Here is a 16,409-nt window from a genome sequence, read left to right as displayed (position 1 = left end):
AACAACTTTTGTTTTCACCAGATCCACCATTTCTTGACATTATTGCAGATTTAAATTTGTGCGCAGTGTGCAGGTCCTGGTACTTGTGGGGTTTTGAGTTGGTTGAATGTTGTTTTTATTTATAGCATTAATATAGTACCAGCGTGTTTCCCATTGAGACGTTAGCCACAGTTAAATGGTGAACAAAATTGGGTAATTTAACAGACAGGGAAAGCACAAACAAACTTTAAACTACCAAGAACCACCTGTGAAAATATTGAGCTCTTAAAGTAACAACATTGTTATCACCAACGTTAAAATAAAGTGGATTAAATAGCTCAAGCAAAGTCAGCTACTGACTTTTCACAGGAGGCAGATTTATTCTCAATAAGATCATTTGCTCTCTCATCATCCTCCTCTTCCTCACTTACACTTCACGCACTGGTATAGTGAAATTAGATTAAGATCGAGCGGGAGATAAGATGACTCTTAATTTATATTTATTTGTTTTATTTTCTACACATTGTAGTCAAAATTCCTCAGCTTGACTCTCATCACATATCCTGGTCTATACAGTAGAACAGTCTTTTTGAAGTACCACCAGAGGAAGCTCGTGTACACATACCACAGTTTGAGAACCATGGCCTTACTATTGCTCGTGAGTTAACCTTGCATGAGGATGGCTGTGAACTGACCCCTGACTGCTTTGTAAATGAAACACAAAAAGTTCAAGAGTATTCACACTAACAAGTGCAAAGTGTTTTTTTTTTTCTCTGCCCTTAACAGAAATGGAGTGAAAACTGCACCCGCCGTGTTGCGCTCTCCTCTTGCACACCTGACGGGGGATGCAATTCAAGGTGTAAGTTCAAATGTGCAATTCCTACATAAACATTCCAAGTGCCAAAATTGTGTTTCTTTGCTCTCATTCTTAAAATATTCAACATTGTGTTTCAATACACGTGCATAAAATGAAATTATGGATGAATGAATGAAACAATGCATTCTCTTGGAAATGCATGGTGTATATTCAAAATAATATTGGTATCTACTGTGTTGAATTGTCTGTAAAGTAACAAAAGTTGTTGGCACTTCATTTAACAAATACTGTCGCTGTAGCCTGGTCTTGAGATGTATTTATAACACTCACTTTTCCTTCTCCGCACTCTCCTCCTGTCGCACACACACACACACACACACACACACACACATACACAACAAGAGTGTGTCAATAATGGCAGGGTGCTGTTTGTTTAATGGTCCTATCTCCACACATAGACGGATGCCATCAGCTTTGTCTGTTGCACAATGTGGAGAAAAGCAGTGTGAGTGGAAGTGAATCACTCCCTCCACACACACACACACACCCACACCCACCAAGGCCTTCTATCATGGTGTCCTCCCTTAGACTCCCTGTGTCAACAGATACTTTGATTAACCAGGAACAGGCACCAGCCTTTGTAACTTCACATTATTTGATACAGACTGACACAGCATGAAGGCTCTAAAAAGAATACATGTTCTTAGTCCATCAAATCATTTTCAATTTTCATTCTTGCAAACCCGCTGTTTTGTGTTTCCTGCCCCTTGTTTGTGATTAAATGGTTTTGTTTTCCTCCGCTTTTTTTTTTAACTATATGCGACAACTCTCATCTTGTAACTTCGCCTGTGAATCTTTGCAGGAGCATAAATTAAACACTGTCAATTTCCTTCCCTACCAACGGTGTGATTTTACTTTAAACTTCCAATTAGCTGCCTTCACTTTATCTATCAGTCACTCTCCAGAAATCCTTTCTCTACCCACCACATGATGCACATCAGCTGCGCTGAGATCAATTTAACTGATGATGGGCATTCGGGTTGTATCCATCAAACGCGGCTGGTTGTGACAGCGAAAGGAAATTAATATTTAGCTGCTTTGCTGTTGTTTTTTCCACGAGGGCTGCAGATATGTGTCCCCACATAATGTGTATGTGTGGTAGCAGTTCAGTGACGGGGTGAGGGACCTCTGAATGACGCCCTCTGCTTCTTTACCGCCTGGCAGGGAGTCTGCCAAGAGAGGAGCTGGCCAGTGGCAACAGGTCAACTGAATGCCAATCAGCAGCGGCCTGGAGGTCATGCGTGGTCAAATTTTGTTAGGAGAGAAAGGAGATAACCTGTAGTGTGGACTAATTTAGTGTTTTAATGAGCTGTGTGTGTATGTGTGTAACTGCCGTGTGGGACCAGGTTTGCCAAGGTTGTGCTGTAGGCAAGAGACAGATTTTGACAGATACTCAGGTATGAGAGGAAGGACTGTATGTGTGTGTGTGTGTGTGTGTGTGTTTGTGTGACCAGTGAAGCTTCCCTCTGCCTATAGATGGCACCGTTACCCTCCTGTGTCTCCACGTCAAAGCCCTCTCTCTCTCTACTGCTTCTTTGCAACTCTAGGTGAGAATATTGTCTTCACAGGTTGTGGCGTCTCACTTTCTTGCTCAAGAACACTGAAGCAGATGATGTCACCTGCTGTCGTGAGGCTGCTGGGGACACCAGGTGAGTTTTTAAATTTGGTTTCATTAAAATCCAATGAAAAACTACTACAGCCCATTGTATTTTCCTAGTGCCGGTCCCATGCCCAGATGAATGGGGAGCGATGAGTCAGGAAAGACATCGGGCAAGAAATCTTTGCCAAATCAATATGCAGATCACAGAAGGCGAAGGTAACATCATGACATTATTTACTGCAGAAGACCTGGAACTAGTGGTTGAGACCATAAAGTCCTCATCAGAATGTTTACAGACGTTATTAATCAAAGGACAAGTAGACTCATCTTGGACTCATCACAGTTGTCCCCTGGTGGCTACTTCCATCCTTTTTCCTGGGACTTTTAAAACTCAAAAATCCATTTTTATCTCGTCTATGGTGTTTTGCTCGATTTTTCTTTTCCCCACAGATAATCCAGACTCCCTGTCCTCCTTGCCAGAAATCTGAAAAATGTATGATTGTGGGACTTTGTCCCCCAAACTTTAAGGTAAAATGTTGACCCACCACCCAACACATACCCCCGAGACCAGGGGTCTCAAACTCAAATGACCTGGAGGCAACTGTCTGGTCAAGTGAAAAAAAAAATTCAGTAGTGGTGGGCGAGATGAGTTTACAATTCTACAACATTATTCTATCATGATGTTGCAATAACAATATTTTTGTCAACAGAATTTCAAAATAAAAGTGTTTTGTTTTAATATGCAATACTATATAGTTCACAATAAAAAATTATTTATGATGTAAAATTAATATATTAATAGAAAAATACATAAATAACTCATTATAACTTAAATTTATAATGAGTTTGAGATGTCCGCCCTAGACTGAGGGTCTTAATGATTTATCATTAGTTGGTTAATTGCCGTCATGTAATTTCTTGTTAATACAAAAATCCTATTTATATAAAAGAAGGATCTCTGTTATTTGACTGAATTGAAACTGGCGTTTGTTGTTTTCAAAGGTCTCTGTTTCTGCCTTCCTGTCCAGACAAATGAAAACAGAGCCAACTTCTGTTTTCATTTAAACAGAGACAAAGTAGCATGGATTTAACTTAAAGGAAAAATCTGGAGTTACAGACCCTTTGGTTTGTCTGTTGGAACCCTCTCCTCACGTCCATAGAAGTGAAACTTTGTTTTGTGCACTGTTGCCCTTATAGCTCTTTCAATCGAAACCACAAAACACGAAATTGATCAAAAGTCATGCAATTGACGTGATTGTGATGCCAACAATATGAACTCATTATTATCCAAAAATGGGCCTAGAATTCTCAAAATGTTGAACTCTCCCTTTAAACCCGGGGCCGCTGACTGATAGACTGACTGATTGCACACTAACACACAGCCCGTGTAAATTGGGTCGCTCCACATGTCGTACAGACGTCTCTACATCCTTTTTACCATCACGACCCATGAAATTGATTCCTTTTATCTGTATGTTTGGGAGTGTTTTCGCTGCGTGACACAGGTTTGGTCTCCGTCTTTGCCTTCACGCCGTCACCACGCAGTCACCTGATATGTCTGTGTTCTGTGCGAGACAGTCATTTCATGCTTCATTTGTCACCTCACAAGCTCCGTTAATAAACAAGACCCTCTGGTGCTGCTGTCTCTCCAACACCACACCCTCCATATATATGTGTGTGTGTGTGTGTGTGTGTACGGGACACATTTTGATTCATGTTGACATTGTGAGGACACTTTGGCTGGTCCTCAGGGTTAACACTTGGTTTTAGGGTCAAGGTTAGAATTAGTGATGTGCCTTTAGCCGTGATGGTTAAGGTTAGGGTATTATGTCAAGGATATGTGTGTGCGCGCAGTACTTGTGTGGGATTAGGTGAGAGGCAGTCTTTCTCCTTAAAGGGATAATTGAGTAAAAGTACATATATCTTACCAGAAAATTACATGTCACTTTTTTATAATATTATTTAAGTAATATTTCTGATAGAAAATGTACTTAAGTTTTAGAAGTAAATGTATTAAAAAAGTGAGGAGTTAGGATTGAGCCATGGTATAAATACAGACTATTACCAACTTTTCTTCTTCTGATTTTATTTGGTAGTAACAAGTAACAAAGCTAGAGGAAATGTAGTGGCGTAACGGCCTAACCTGTGCTGCGAAGGTACAGAATTTATTTAGGAAAATAATGTAGTGGAGAAAAAGTTGCTCGAAATATAAATAATGTACAGATATGTGGATTTTGTACTTTGTTACATTACAACACTGGTGAGAGGTCTTGCTCATCAGCTTCATGCTGCATTCGTGCTGAAAGTGAAGAGAAATCATGTCAACTTTTATCATCACCATTTATGGATTATAAATCCTTCCATCAACAAATCACTTCGCCTGATTGTTTTCAGTCTGTGTGACAGATGTTGGATTCCCAAATTGGAAAGTGATGACATTCATATCCACATAATAATGGGAGTTAATGTGCACTGAAGTGCAACATCAGTCAGTCTGTCTGTCGGTCCGTGTGTCTGTCTGAGAAAGAGTGCAGTCACTTAAAAGGGTGATGAGTTAAAAAAAAAAAGCATATCATATTTGCTGAATCATAGTGTTGTAGCACTAAAAGTATGTGAAAGCATTTCAGCCATAAAGAGAAAAACGATATTTAAAGCAGCAGTGGGATTTTATTTACCACATTATTTGGGTGACACTCTTACTATTACTTTTACCTTTAATTGATGAATTGTTTTTTAAAATGATTTGAATTATAACTGAGTTTTCTGATTGTTTGCCTTCTTAAAAGTGCATATTTTCTGTTTTCTTTGCTTCACATTAACAAGGAAATCATTCAAACTGAATCCTATTGGTTTGTGGGCAAAAACAAGACTCTTGTCTCTTTTCATTCCCAGGATTATCTGTTGCTCTCTGTTCCTTATGCCCGCACTGAAATCAAAGTCAAAGGGCTTTTGTCCATTCTGCACCATTTACATGGAACATGCAGCAGAATGTTTGGAAAACGACGGGATTGGTTTCATCGAGTGCTTTTAAAATCCAAACTAAAGCTATTTGAGGCTGATCACATGTAGTTGTTTTTAGCAGCCACTTGTAATCTTTATCATACCTTGTTCATTTATTTGTCGTTGTTTTTATTCTGTGTTTTAGTTGTGTAACTTGTGTTGTAATGTGATGCTGCCTATCTTGACCAGGTTTTTTAATCTCAATGGGATTTGTACTACTTTGATTGATTATGAAAATAATCATTGCAGCCCTACTTAAATGAAACGATAGCCATTCATTTTGAATGGAGCAGAGTCGTGCTGTGCAGCTGAACTACAATATTAATCCGTTGCTTTGCTTTGTTAGAATGTGTGCTGCAGAAGTCAAAGTACCGGTCCGTTTGTGCAAATATTCCAGCACAGGGTTTACCGTAACCAATTAAATCACAATTACTATGAAATTCTGTCAAAATTCATCATGAACGTCTTTATTGCAGCATCATAATGGAATACTGTTTTATCATTTGAGGTTAAATCGTTTTTTCACACTTTTTTTCTCTAGACACGCCCACCGTTGACAGGTGATTTGAGTTTGAGACCCCTGCTCTGCATGGAGACCGCCGATCACGACGTGTGACAAAATGTGACGCTCGTGTCTGCAACACAACAAATCTCTACAGGTGTGCATCAGAGAAGAGGAAAGTGTCGAGTGACACTTTCCTCTGTCACTATCTGTCACCCGGCACGTTTAAAAGTGTCAGGGGACGGAGTATAAATCAGGTTTAAAACCACTTTGTTTTTCTATTCAACCCCCTCCTCTCCTAGAATATTACATCCTCCGCAGACCTCGGCGACGGTGAAGTCTATTTCCTTTGTATTTTTCTGTCAGCAGCACTTTGGATAAAATCTCACATGACACATTCATCGCGGGCTTACCAAGCAATTTGAGCGTGATATACAAAGTAACAGGGCTTTCATTGTCAGAGGTGCGATGAGATTTAAAAATTAGATTTTCAGATGTGCTTAATGAACTCAACGTGGACACGTTCACAATGATGGAAAGGATACACAATCCAGTTATTTTCAGTGTACGCTGCCGCCTTTATTTGGGCTTAAGCTTAACATGGAATTCTGAGTTTATTTTCTCCATCCATGAAGGAGTGTTTATGTACTGTGTTATTAAAAAAGGGAGAGAGCGGAGACAGTGACTAATCTATTTCCTTTCTCACACAGCAGCCAGTAATCACTGTTCAATGGAGCTGCTCACTCATCCATCCATAATGTTATCAAGACACATTATCAGTGTGTGCGCGTGTGTGTGAGCTCATGTGTGTCCGTGTCTTTGTGTGATTTTCACGGGCTTTGAAAGCAGGTGTTAGAAATGTTCGTGTGGGCATTTTGGTGAAAGCAAAGGTTAGTGTGCATTTGTGTTTCTTGGGATTTTAGATCTGTGTGTGTGTGTGTACTTGTATTTATGTCTTTGTGAGGTCCCAAAAACACATAAAAACCTATCTTTGTGGGGACATTATGTCTGGGCTCCTGAACTTTAAAGGCCTATTTCATGGGTTAAAAGCTGGTTTTAGTGTTAGGATTAGGCACTTAGGGGCTAGGGGAATGCATTATGTCAATGATGTGTCACTCACTAAGATATACAAACAACTTTGTGTGTGTGCGTGAGTGTGTGAACCTGCGTGTCGGAGCTCAATCCAGGCCGCAGAGCCAAATGCAACACATTCACCCTGCAGCCTGTAGCTCCATCTCACATTGTCAGACAAAGGAGGTCACACACAGTAATGTGTGAACATCGATTCCTCTCCTCAGACCTGAAAAGGAGACGAAGGCTTCTGCTCGTACGACACCTTTCTCAGCTGCTTTTTTTTTTCTTTTACAGGGTGCTGCCACCACTTTCTTTGTCTTAGTAGCAAAGTTTACAGAGCACACAGTTCAATGCAGTGTGTCAAAACTTGTGGTCAGATGTCCTGAAATTATAGACTGCTTATGATAAGGGCATGTTGTCTTCTGGTTTGCAGAAGGAAGCCAATATGGAAGTAAAAATATAATGAGTAGCCAGCAGGGGGCAACACAGTGTGAGTGGGTGTGACGTCATCACCTTTGAGTTGAGAAGCTGGGGGTAAAACATGGATCTCTAGGTAGCCATTCTTAGCGATACCAGTCAATAACGACACTCTTGGGAATGTGTTGATGTGTACGATAGACTTAATGTGGAACAAATAAGGCAGAAGTGTTTTAACTGTTAATGGAAGTGGCAGCCATCTTAGGCATTGTCTAGTCTGCAGCCCAAATCAGATTCAAATCAAATGTATTCTTAAAAGGAACAGTCACTTAATGTTGTATTGGTGTTTGTATTCCTGTCCTGCTCATGCTGAATTCTGCTAAATTGAGGAGTTGTGTTCCGACATTCGGCAAAAGTATTCCAGTTGCTTCTGCTTAATGGGAACTCAGGCAACTATATACAACAGAACTCTTTTAGTCTAGAGCTGCTTTAGTTTGTTCATTCACTCCTGACACACTGCCATCTGTGGATCTGAGACACTTAAACCCCATCAGCATGCTTCGAAATAAAATACTGTATGTTTGTAGTTTCAAAATACTAAAAATACACGGCAGTGAAGTATTTTGATACAAAGTATGAAGACATTTTCATCAACTTAATAAAATACAAATGTTTTCTATTTGAAATACATGCATCAGAAAAACTGGCCGTCCCTGAGTGTCTCGCCCTGAGAGACACATCAGCTCCACCACTGAGCCTTAAATACCATACAAATAAGGAAAATGAAGGTCTATTAGGCTACTTTATTCCGTGTTGCACCTCCTCTTTTTTTGCCAAGGTTTGGATGTTGTTAAAAAAAGAAAACTGATGAATAAGAAATGAGCTAGTGAGTTGTTGGCTGTTGACTTTTATGGACTATTTATAAAGGCTGTCAGTCGGCTGAAAAACAAACTAATTGATTGCAGAATTTGCTGCGATTTATCGTGATTAATCATATTGCCGCCTCGATACTGAAGCTTATCATTGGTGTCGCAGCATCCTTGTGAATGATGTATACGGCCATATTAGTATATAATAATTTATCCCGCTATGGTTCACTATAGTATAGACACACGAGACACACGTTTAACAACATGCTGAGCTATTTTAGAAACTGCAACATGAGACTGGGCTCACACAGCAGGAATACATTCATTGGATGTTTACTGTGACATATGTGTGTGTCGATGATGTGTAATAGTCATGCACTGATCCCCGTGAGAGCGTCAGGACTCCGACCTTGACCTCCACGTGACCTCAGCTTCGTTTTACTGCGCTCAGCCTGCAACTACCCCCCACCTGTCGTCGCCCAGTAGATAATATAGCACACGACTCCACAGGCCGAATTCTCCTCCGTTCTTTGACCTTTGTCTCAATGACATACTGATACTGTATATGCATATTGTAAAAACAGACCGTAAACCTCTGTGTGTGATTCTCCCCTGTTGTTACATTGAACTCTGAGGGAAACACAGGGGGAGGGGGACTGGTCAGCTGCTGTCCAAGAACATTATATCAGCTGGAGGTAGAAGCCTGGAATCAAATTATATTAGGTTCTCAGTTCAGTTTGGGCCAGGTTTCATCATTCCACTTTAATAAACTTATTTAAGTATGTATATATAACGCATGACTGCAATTGTTTTGGTATTGGTGAATTTGTATGTTGTAAGAATATCCCTTAACTTCCCCTTCCCTTCCAAGTGTGTTGGAGAACCTATGTGTCCTTCAGTCAGCATCAAAATTCAATAAGATCATTAATGATAATATAATTATAAAAGTCAATCAGGTGATTGATGAAAAATTAAGTGTAATTAATTTGTATTCAATTTCTGCCACTGTATAAGAATTTTAGACACTGGACCTTTACGTCCATCACACAGAGCACAAGGCAACATTCATTCATTCATTCATTCATTCATTCATTCATTCATTCATTCATTGTCTTTATCCTTCTCATGAGGGTCACAGGGAGCCTGAGCCAATCCATGGTCATGGTCACTAACCCGGGTCTTTCTGCTGTAAGGCAACAGTGCTAACCACCGCTCCACCATGTGAAAATTATATATAATTGTCTTGTTATTTACGTCAGAATATTCACTAAATAATATGTATCCTTCGTAACATGTTGTGACATATTTTATACAGAAGTTTATGGTCACGTAAGTCATTTTCTGTTACATAAATAGCTTTAGTTCATCTGGATTTTTTTTTCTCCCCATGTAAGCTTTTATAACTATGGTTAATATTTTTGTATTGTGTAAATTTTACTGAAAGACTGTGTGGTTTGTTTCCAAAGTACCGGAAAAAAGTTCCGGAAAAAAGACACTCTGTCTTTTCGTGTCGCCGACTCCTGCGAAAATCCCGCTGAACCTCCTCCTCAGCAAATACGCTCAAAAGAGCCCGGACCTCGTCGTCTGTCCACTTGTCGTACGTCCTTTTCTTTTCCTTCATATTTTTGGAATGGCCAGTAGCGAAATGAATAACTTCTTCTTTTTTTGTCTCCTTGTAAAGGTCTTGTTTAAAGGTGGGTTGCAGCCACGCTGGTTTAAACAGCTGCAAAATGTCTTCCACCAATCAGCGTTCTTCAGCACACAGCCCCGCCCCTCTAAAGTTCTGAAAACAAGTAGGTTCTTCTTTAGGTGAAAGTTTAGGGTCAAGGGAAAATTTTTCCTCATGTAATTTCAGTGGAAATGTGCCATGATTTTTCAAAATCCGGGGTAAATGAAAAAAAGTTCCTGCAGTGGAAAATGAGCTGTTGTCTCATACCAAGCTACAGTATATGTTTCGTCAGAATAATGTCTTATGTTAAGATATTTATGTTGCCATAAACTATTAAAAATCCAAAGTTCAGTTCTAGTTCAGTTTGTTATATATATAAAAAAAGAGAAATATGGCTGGAACAATAACACGAGCCAGTCTTCGCTGAACAGTATATACTCATGAATGAATCAGGCACCAACACTGACACTTAATCAATTAGACTGTATTATTTATTGTTAATATTTGTGCTAGGAAAATGCAGGTACAGTGAAGAAAATACACAACATTTTTGCTTAAATGACTTTATAATTGTTGTTTTATTTGAGTGCATTTCACCTTTATCTGCTGATATACATCATTAAGACGGCACTGATCTGGGAACCCCGATGATCCTGAACCTTTAAGAGAAGACTTCAGTGACCATCATCAATATTATCTCGAAACAACACGACAGACTGATTAAGTGTCCAGTCACTTCAGCACTAATTACACTCATATGTGTCAAATTTGATGCATAACTCCTTTCAGCCTCATCCCCCTCCAACAAAATAGGTGTTTTTGAGACAAACCATTTTTCAAAGAGAAGGTCACAGCGGGCGGCAGGTAAGGTGGAGACATATTTGGGTGAACGGTGAGTCATACGGCGCTGGTTTTTCTGCAGCTCCTCTCTGGATATTGACTCATTCCGCTCTCTCCGGGGAATCCTCTCTGTCAGACTGCTGAGGAAATTGACCTGTGAGTAAAGCAGACTTTGGTTGGAATGGTTATTTATTGAAATGCTAGAGAGGAGACTTGATGACTCACTGACAGGTTCAGTCACAGACTCCTTCAGATGTACACACACAAACTTGGACTCTGGGAGAACTTTTATTTTATTTTTTTTAAAAATGGTTGAAATATTGATGTCGCTTGAACTTTGAAATGTTGTAAAGATTTCCTTTTTTTTGCCCTGCACTCAGGATTGGTTTCTTTATCCTTGTTTTTGTTCTCTGAATCACAATAAAGCTTTCTTTCAGTACAATATGATCTGGTCCAGTCAGTATAACTCTTTCTTGAGTGTCTCTTTTTAGTTTTACCACCTCTTTGTCAGATAAAAGCATTCTGTAGCTTTTCATGAGCATAGAAATACTTTATATGAGTTTATACAGTGGTGTTTGAAAGGGTGGAAAATGTTTTATCTGGGTTTTTTTCCCCCTAGACCAATTATGTTAGTGTTGTACACGAGATCTGAATTACCAGCTGGATCTCCAAAATTGTCAGAGAATAAGGAAGTGATAATGAAATGGCACTCAGTCTGATTATCAGGCTAGATAGATGTATGTAATCGTTCATCAGACGTGAAAACAAGTCATCAAATTTGATTCATGAGGTCTCCACTTATCATCCATGAAGATGCCTCTTAACAAACCAGAAAAATAAAGTTATTAGGGCTGTCAGTTAATTTAGTACTTTGTTTTGTTCTGTGAAATGTTGAACAATGTTGATCAGTGTTTATCAAACTTGGAAATGATGACGTCCTTGAATGTCTTGTTTTGTCCATATACCAAAATTATTCAGTTTAAAGGATTTCTTTGTTATATGGAGCAATGAAACCCAGAAAATATTCACATTTAAGAAGCTGAAAAATCAGAAAACTTGACCATTAATCCAGTTGAATGACTGAAAGTCATAATAATGATAAAATGCTATTGTTATACAGTACTACATTCACATACATTTATGGGTTACATTTTCTATCATTCATATGCACTCATGCGGTGCCAGTACAGCCACCATCAGCAATGGGGGGTCAAGGTTAAGGGTCACACTTTCTGTGTCTTGCGTGTTGTTACAGGTCCGATGTGTCGTCATCATGTCTGTGAAGTCATGCTCTCTGTAGCGCAACATTTTCCAATTTAGTTGGTGGCACATTCTTGTTTGGGTCAAAAGAGACAACAAAGAAGAGAGTAACCATGGGAACGTGCTTGTTTTTTCAGTGAGAAACACCTTGGTGCATGGGGGAGAATCGCTGACCATAGAAGACGGAGCATTGGGACTATCAGGTACAGATTCCAACACTTACTAACTGTAATTTTTCCTTTATTTTACATGCTTTTTATTGTGATGTCTAAGTGTACAGAGTAGAATGAAGTGAAGGAATACTAATTAATATCCAAGGCTACAATGATTCATCGATCATTAATCAGTTTGAGTGTTTTTGAGCATTTGTGGACGAAACACGACATTTGAGAACATTGCAATTTTGAGGTTTGGGAAACAGCAATCAACGTTTTGTGATATTGTGTGGACCAAACAAGTAGAAAACAATCGACGATTATGAAAATAATAGTTAGTTGCAGCCATATGTAATATCCACTGAAAAGCACCACATGGACATTGTCAGGGTCAGATATATTATATATATTATAGTCTGGCATTAAATACAATAAAAACCTGTAAGTATCAGCAAAAACCTTCAAAGATTAAGCAATCCCCCAGGTCATATGTCGTATTATGAGTATTTTAATAATGTTCCGTCACAAATCAGCTAATTTTTAGAGCATTTTGGGCAGATTGCAGATTGGAGGTGTAGAATCACTATCTCCAAAGCAGTGAGCCTTTCATCTTTGCAGAGTCTTTTCCTGCCAACATGGCGACATAAACAAACTGAGTCACGTGACATCAAAAGCTCTATATTAAATTTCTCCTAATAAACCCACCCTACATTTTAACAAATGGACCTTCAGACATAAAAAGAGACATTTTAAGATGTCAGCTATTGAAATCCTTTATTTAAAAAATAAATAATAATAATAGATCGACATTGTTTTATTCTTGTCCAACAACTGGGTTCAACCAACACAGACAAAGAAACAGTGAGGATGCCTCGAAAGCATTTCATGATACAGTTCTTCACACAGAAACGGTCACCACCCAGGCCAGCAGCTCAGCTGATCTGATGCTCAGTGACATGACCTTCTCATCTGGCCCACCACTTTTCCCTCCAGGCTCTCTCTCTCTCTCCCTCTCTCTCTCTCTCTCTCTCTCCCTCTCCCTCTCTCTCTCTCACCTCCCTTCAACATGCTTTCCCTGTTCTGGTCTCGTACCTACAGGCACGGCTATACCTCCCCAACACACTGGTGCTGCTGAGCGCGAGCGAGACACGCAAACAATAACACACACGCATACATACACACACACTCAACTGTGTGCACATATGACAAACTATAAACAAGAGCAGGTTGAAGAGAGAACCTGGGGCAGACAGGAAGGCGAGGAAAGATGTTTACAAATGAGAGTTCTGATACAGTTTTGTCTCGATGTGTGTGACAGAATATTTGGCTGATTTGTTTGTGTGTGATTATCTCTTTGTTCTCTCCAAACGCTGTTACTGCTGTGATGGAATCCAACAGGACATAATGGGTTAGAGGTACAGTAGTGACTGACATACACTGGTTTCTGGTGTGTGTGTGTGTGTGTGTGTGTGTGTGTCCACTAACAGGCAGCAGTGTAACATGGCTCCTAGCTGTCCTGTCCTGTCCTGACACGAACTGGCCACTTACCAACCTGAAGGCACGCTCACTCTGACAGCTTACATTATAATTCATGAGGTGGATGTTTGTCTCCTCTAAACACACACACACACTCATATGTAACCTCTGGTGCTCTTAGACACAGCAGTGTACAGTCACAGATACAAAGATAGCCCCGCAGCCTTCCTGCATTATTACTGCAGATTGTTTTCTTTAACACAAGTGCGACATATAATCTGTGGTGGTGAAGTCTCACACTACACACAAACCTCTGACCATGTTAATTGGGACTTTCATCATCTGCTTTTTACGGAGAAATGCCAGTTTGATGAGTGAGAGTTCCAGAGAAGGGTCATTGACACAAGCAGAAAATCATCTTCATCCTCATATTGAACGTGCAGATTGGCAGCAATTTGTAAGTCATTCCATAACATCCTTTCAGCATAATGTAAAGCAAGTGATCTGAACTAAATCTGTCACGTGGGGAGACTTTGCGACCAATCACAGGGCAGTTCAGCGAGGCAACAGGTGTCTCTCTTGGCTGCTCTACTTCACAGACTCTGCATTCAAGTCCTTTCTGGTAGACTGTGCAAACTTCTGCCAAGAAACCTAAGACACTCTAAAAGACAATTTGGCATGAAATACAATAAAACCTGTCAGTGTCAGCAAAAACATTTAAAGATTAAGAAATCCCCCAGGGTCATATGTCGCGTACGATGTGAGTATTTTAACCATTTTACGTCCCAAATCAGCCATTTTTGGAGCATCCAAGGTGACTGGAGGTGTAGTCGTTACATCACTAGCTCCAAAGCTGTGAATCCTACATTTTGAGAGGTTACTGTAATCATTTTAAACTGCCTGCAAATTATTGTCTAAGATTTTAATTGCTCCCTGATTTATTGTTAAGCAGCTGCAGGTGCATCATGCACAGTGTAGCTCAGATTTAGCCCAGAATACAGTACATTTTTATCCATGTAGACCGGAATGTTTTCAGCTGCTCGTTGAATTTAGTGGAATTTTGTCCAAATAGCTGAAAATACATTGGACGCGGCTTTTTATTTTATTCCCAGCAAACACTAAATAAAGTCACCTTCACACGAGGAGCCAAGAGTCCGTTTTTTCTCTCTCTCCACTTTGTATCAAACCAGATCTATTCCTGACTCTCTAATGAGAAGGAGGGAAAATTTAGAAACCTTATGGTGTAGTCAGCCCAAAGAACATCAGATCTGAGCCAACGTGGGTATAAAAATAATCAGAATTTCTGTCGGCATAAATGGAGCCTCAGACATGGAGCCAGCACTGGTATGTGAGGTTTTCAACAGCACAGGAACACAAACATGGAGCGTCACCTGTGACATGAGTAGAAACAACCACAGGACATTTCTGCTGCTCTTTCTTTCCCCTTTACTCTCCCTCTGTTCTGTGTTTTCTTTTGCTGACTGTGTAGGAGAAACACCGGTGTTGTGGTTTCTGTGAGGAAATACTTGTGTTTCTTGGTGATGAATTAGAGTGTTTTGGTCTCTCAGGATGTGTTTGTTTAGGGGAATTTTACTTTGGCCCATAAAGTTACTAACACACACTGTGACGCATCTGTCCGGACAAAGTCAAGGTCAGATTCACACAGTTTCTCTGTTTTTCTTTTTGGGGTTGTAAAAAAACTTGTTTATATCAGCGTCTGTGCTCCCTTTTGCTTTCGGAAAGTGGAAGTTTTCATTTGCGAAATCCATGGTCTTAACAATGAATTGTGCCACAGCTGCATTGAAATACTTTTTTTTTTGTCTCATTGCAGCAAGAATGAAGCCAGTGAGAGCAAATGATTTGGATTTGTGCCCTGCTGCATTAGATACTTGGAGAGCTGGATAACGTCTGTGCGATGAATAGCCATCTCCGATCTGACCTCAAGTGACCCAGCACATTATGGTGTGTTGTTCACTGTTCTCTCTCACACACACACACACACACACACACACACACACACAAAGTTGACCTGAAAACATCTCGACACACATCTCGAGTGCATGAAAGTGTCAGACATTGCCAGCAGACATAAGAGAATGACTGCGTGTGTGTTCCACGTATTTGTCATGTTGTGGGGACTTAAATCTGTTCCCACAATCATATTATGAGGTATTGTCTTCCTTATGGGGACAAAAATCAAGTCCCCAGAGCATATATTTTTGTATTTTAATTCTGTTGTATGGTTAGGATGAAGTTAGGTTAAGGTTAGAGTTAGGCCACTAGTCGTCTTTATGTTCTGTTTTACAAGCTGGTCCAATAGAAACCCTGTATAAGCAGACCTTAAAAGCACTGGACCAAAAACCCATCAGTTATCACCACTGCCACATTGTATTATGTTCATTTTGATTGTTTTTCATACTTTGTAGATGTATGTCTTGTTTTTAAAATAGTAAATGGGCTTGTACCTGCTCCACTGAGCAAACTTTACAAACTGTAAAGAAGAAAGACAGCAGCAGAAGTCGGGCAACAACCAGAGGAGACTGTGTTTTACAATACAGACGTAAGAAGAATAGCTCTGCAAACCTGCCTGCCTGTCTCTGCCTGTCTCTGTCTGTCTGTCTGTCTGTCTGTCTGTCTGTCTGTCTCTGCATCTGCGTGTGTGGGTGTGTTTGCAGGAGCCAGGCATGAGTG

The sequence above is a fragment of the Solea solea genome, chromosome 6 (assembly GCF_958295425.1).
Source record: "Solea solea chromosome 6, fSolSol10.1, whole genome shotgun sequence".
Lineage (NCBI taxonomy): Eukaryota > Metazoa > Chordata > Actinopteri > Pleuronectiformes > Soleidae > Solea > Solea solea.
This window is presented reverse-complemented; position numbering follows the sequence as displayed.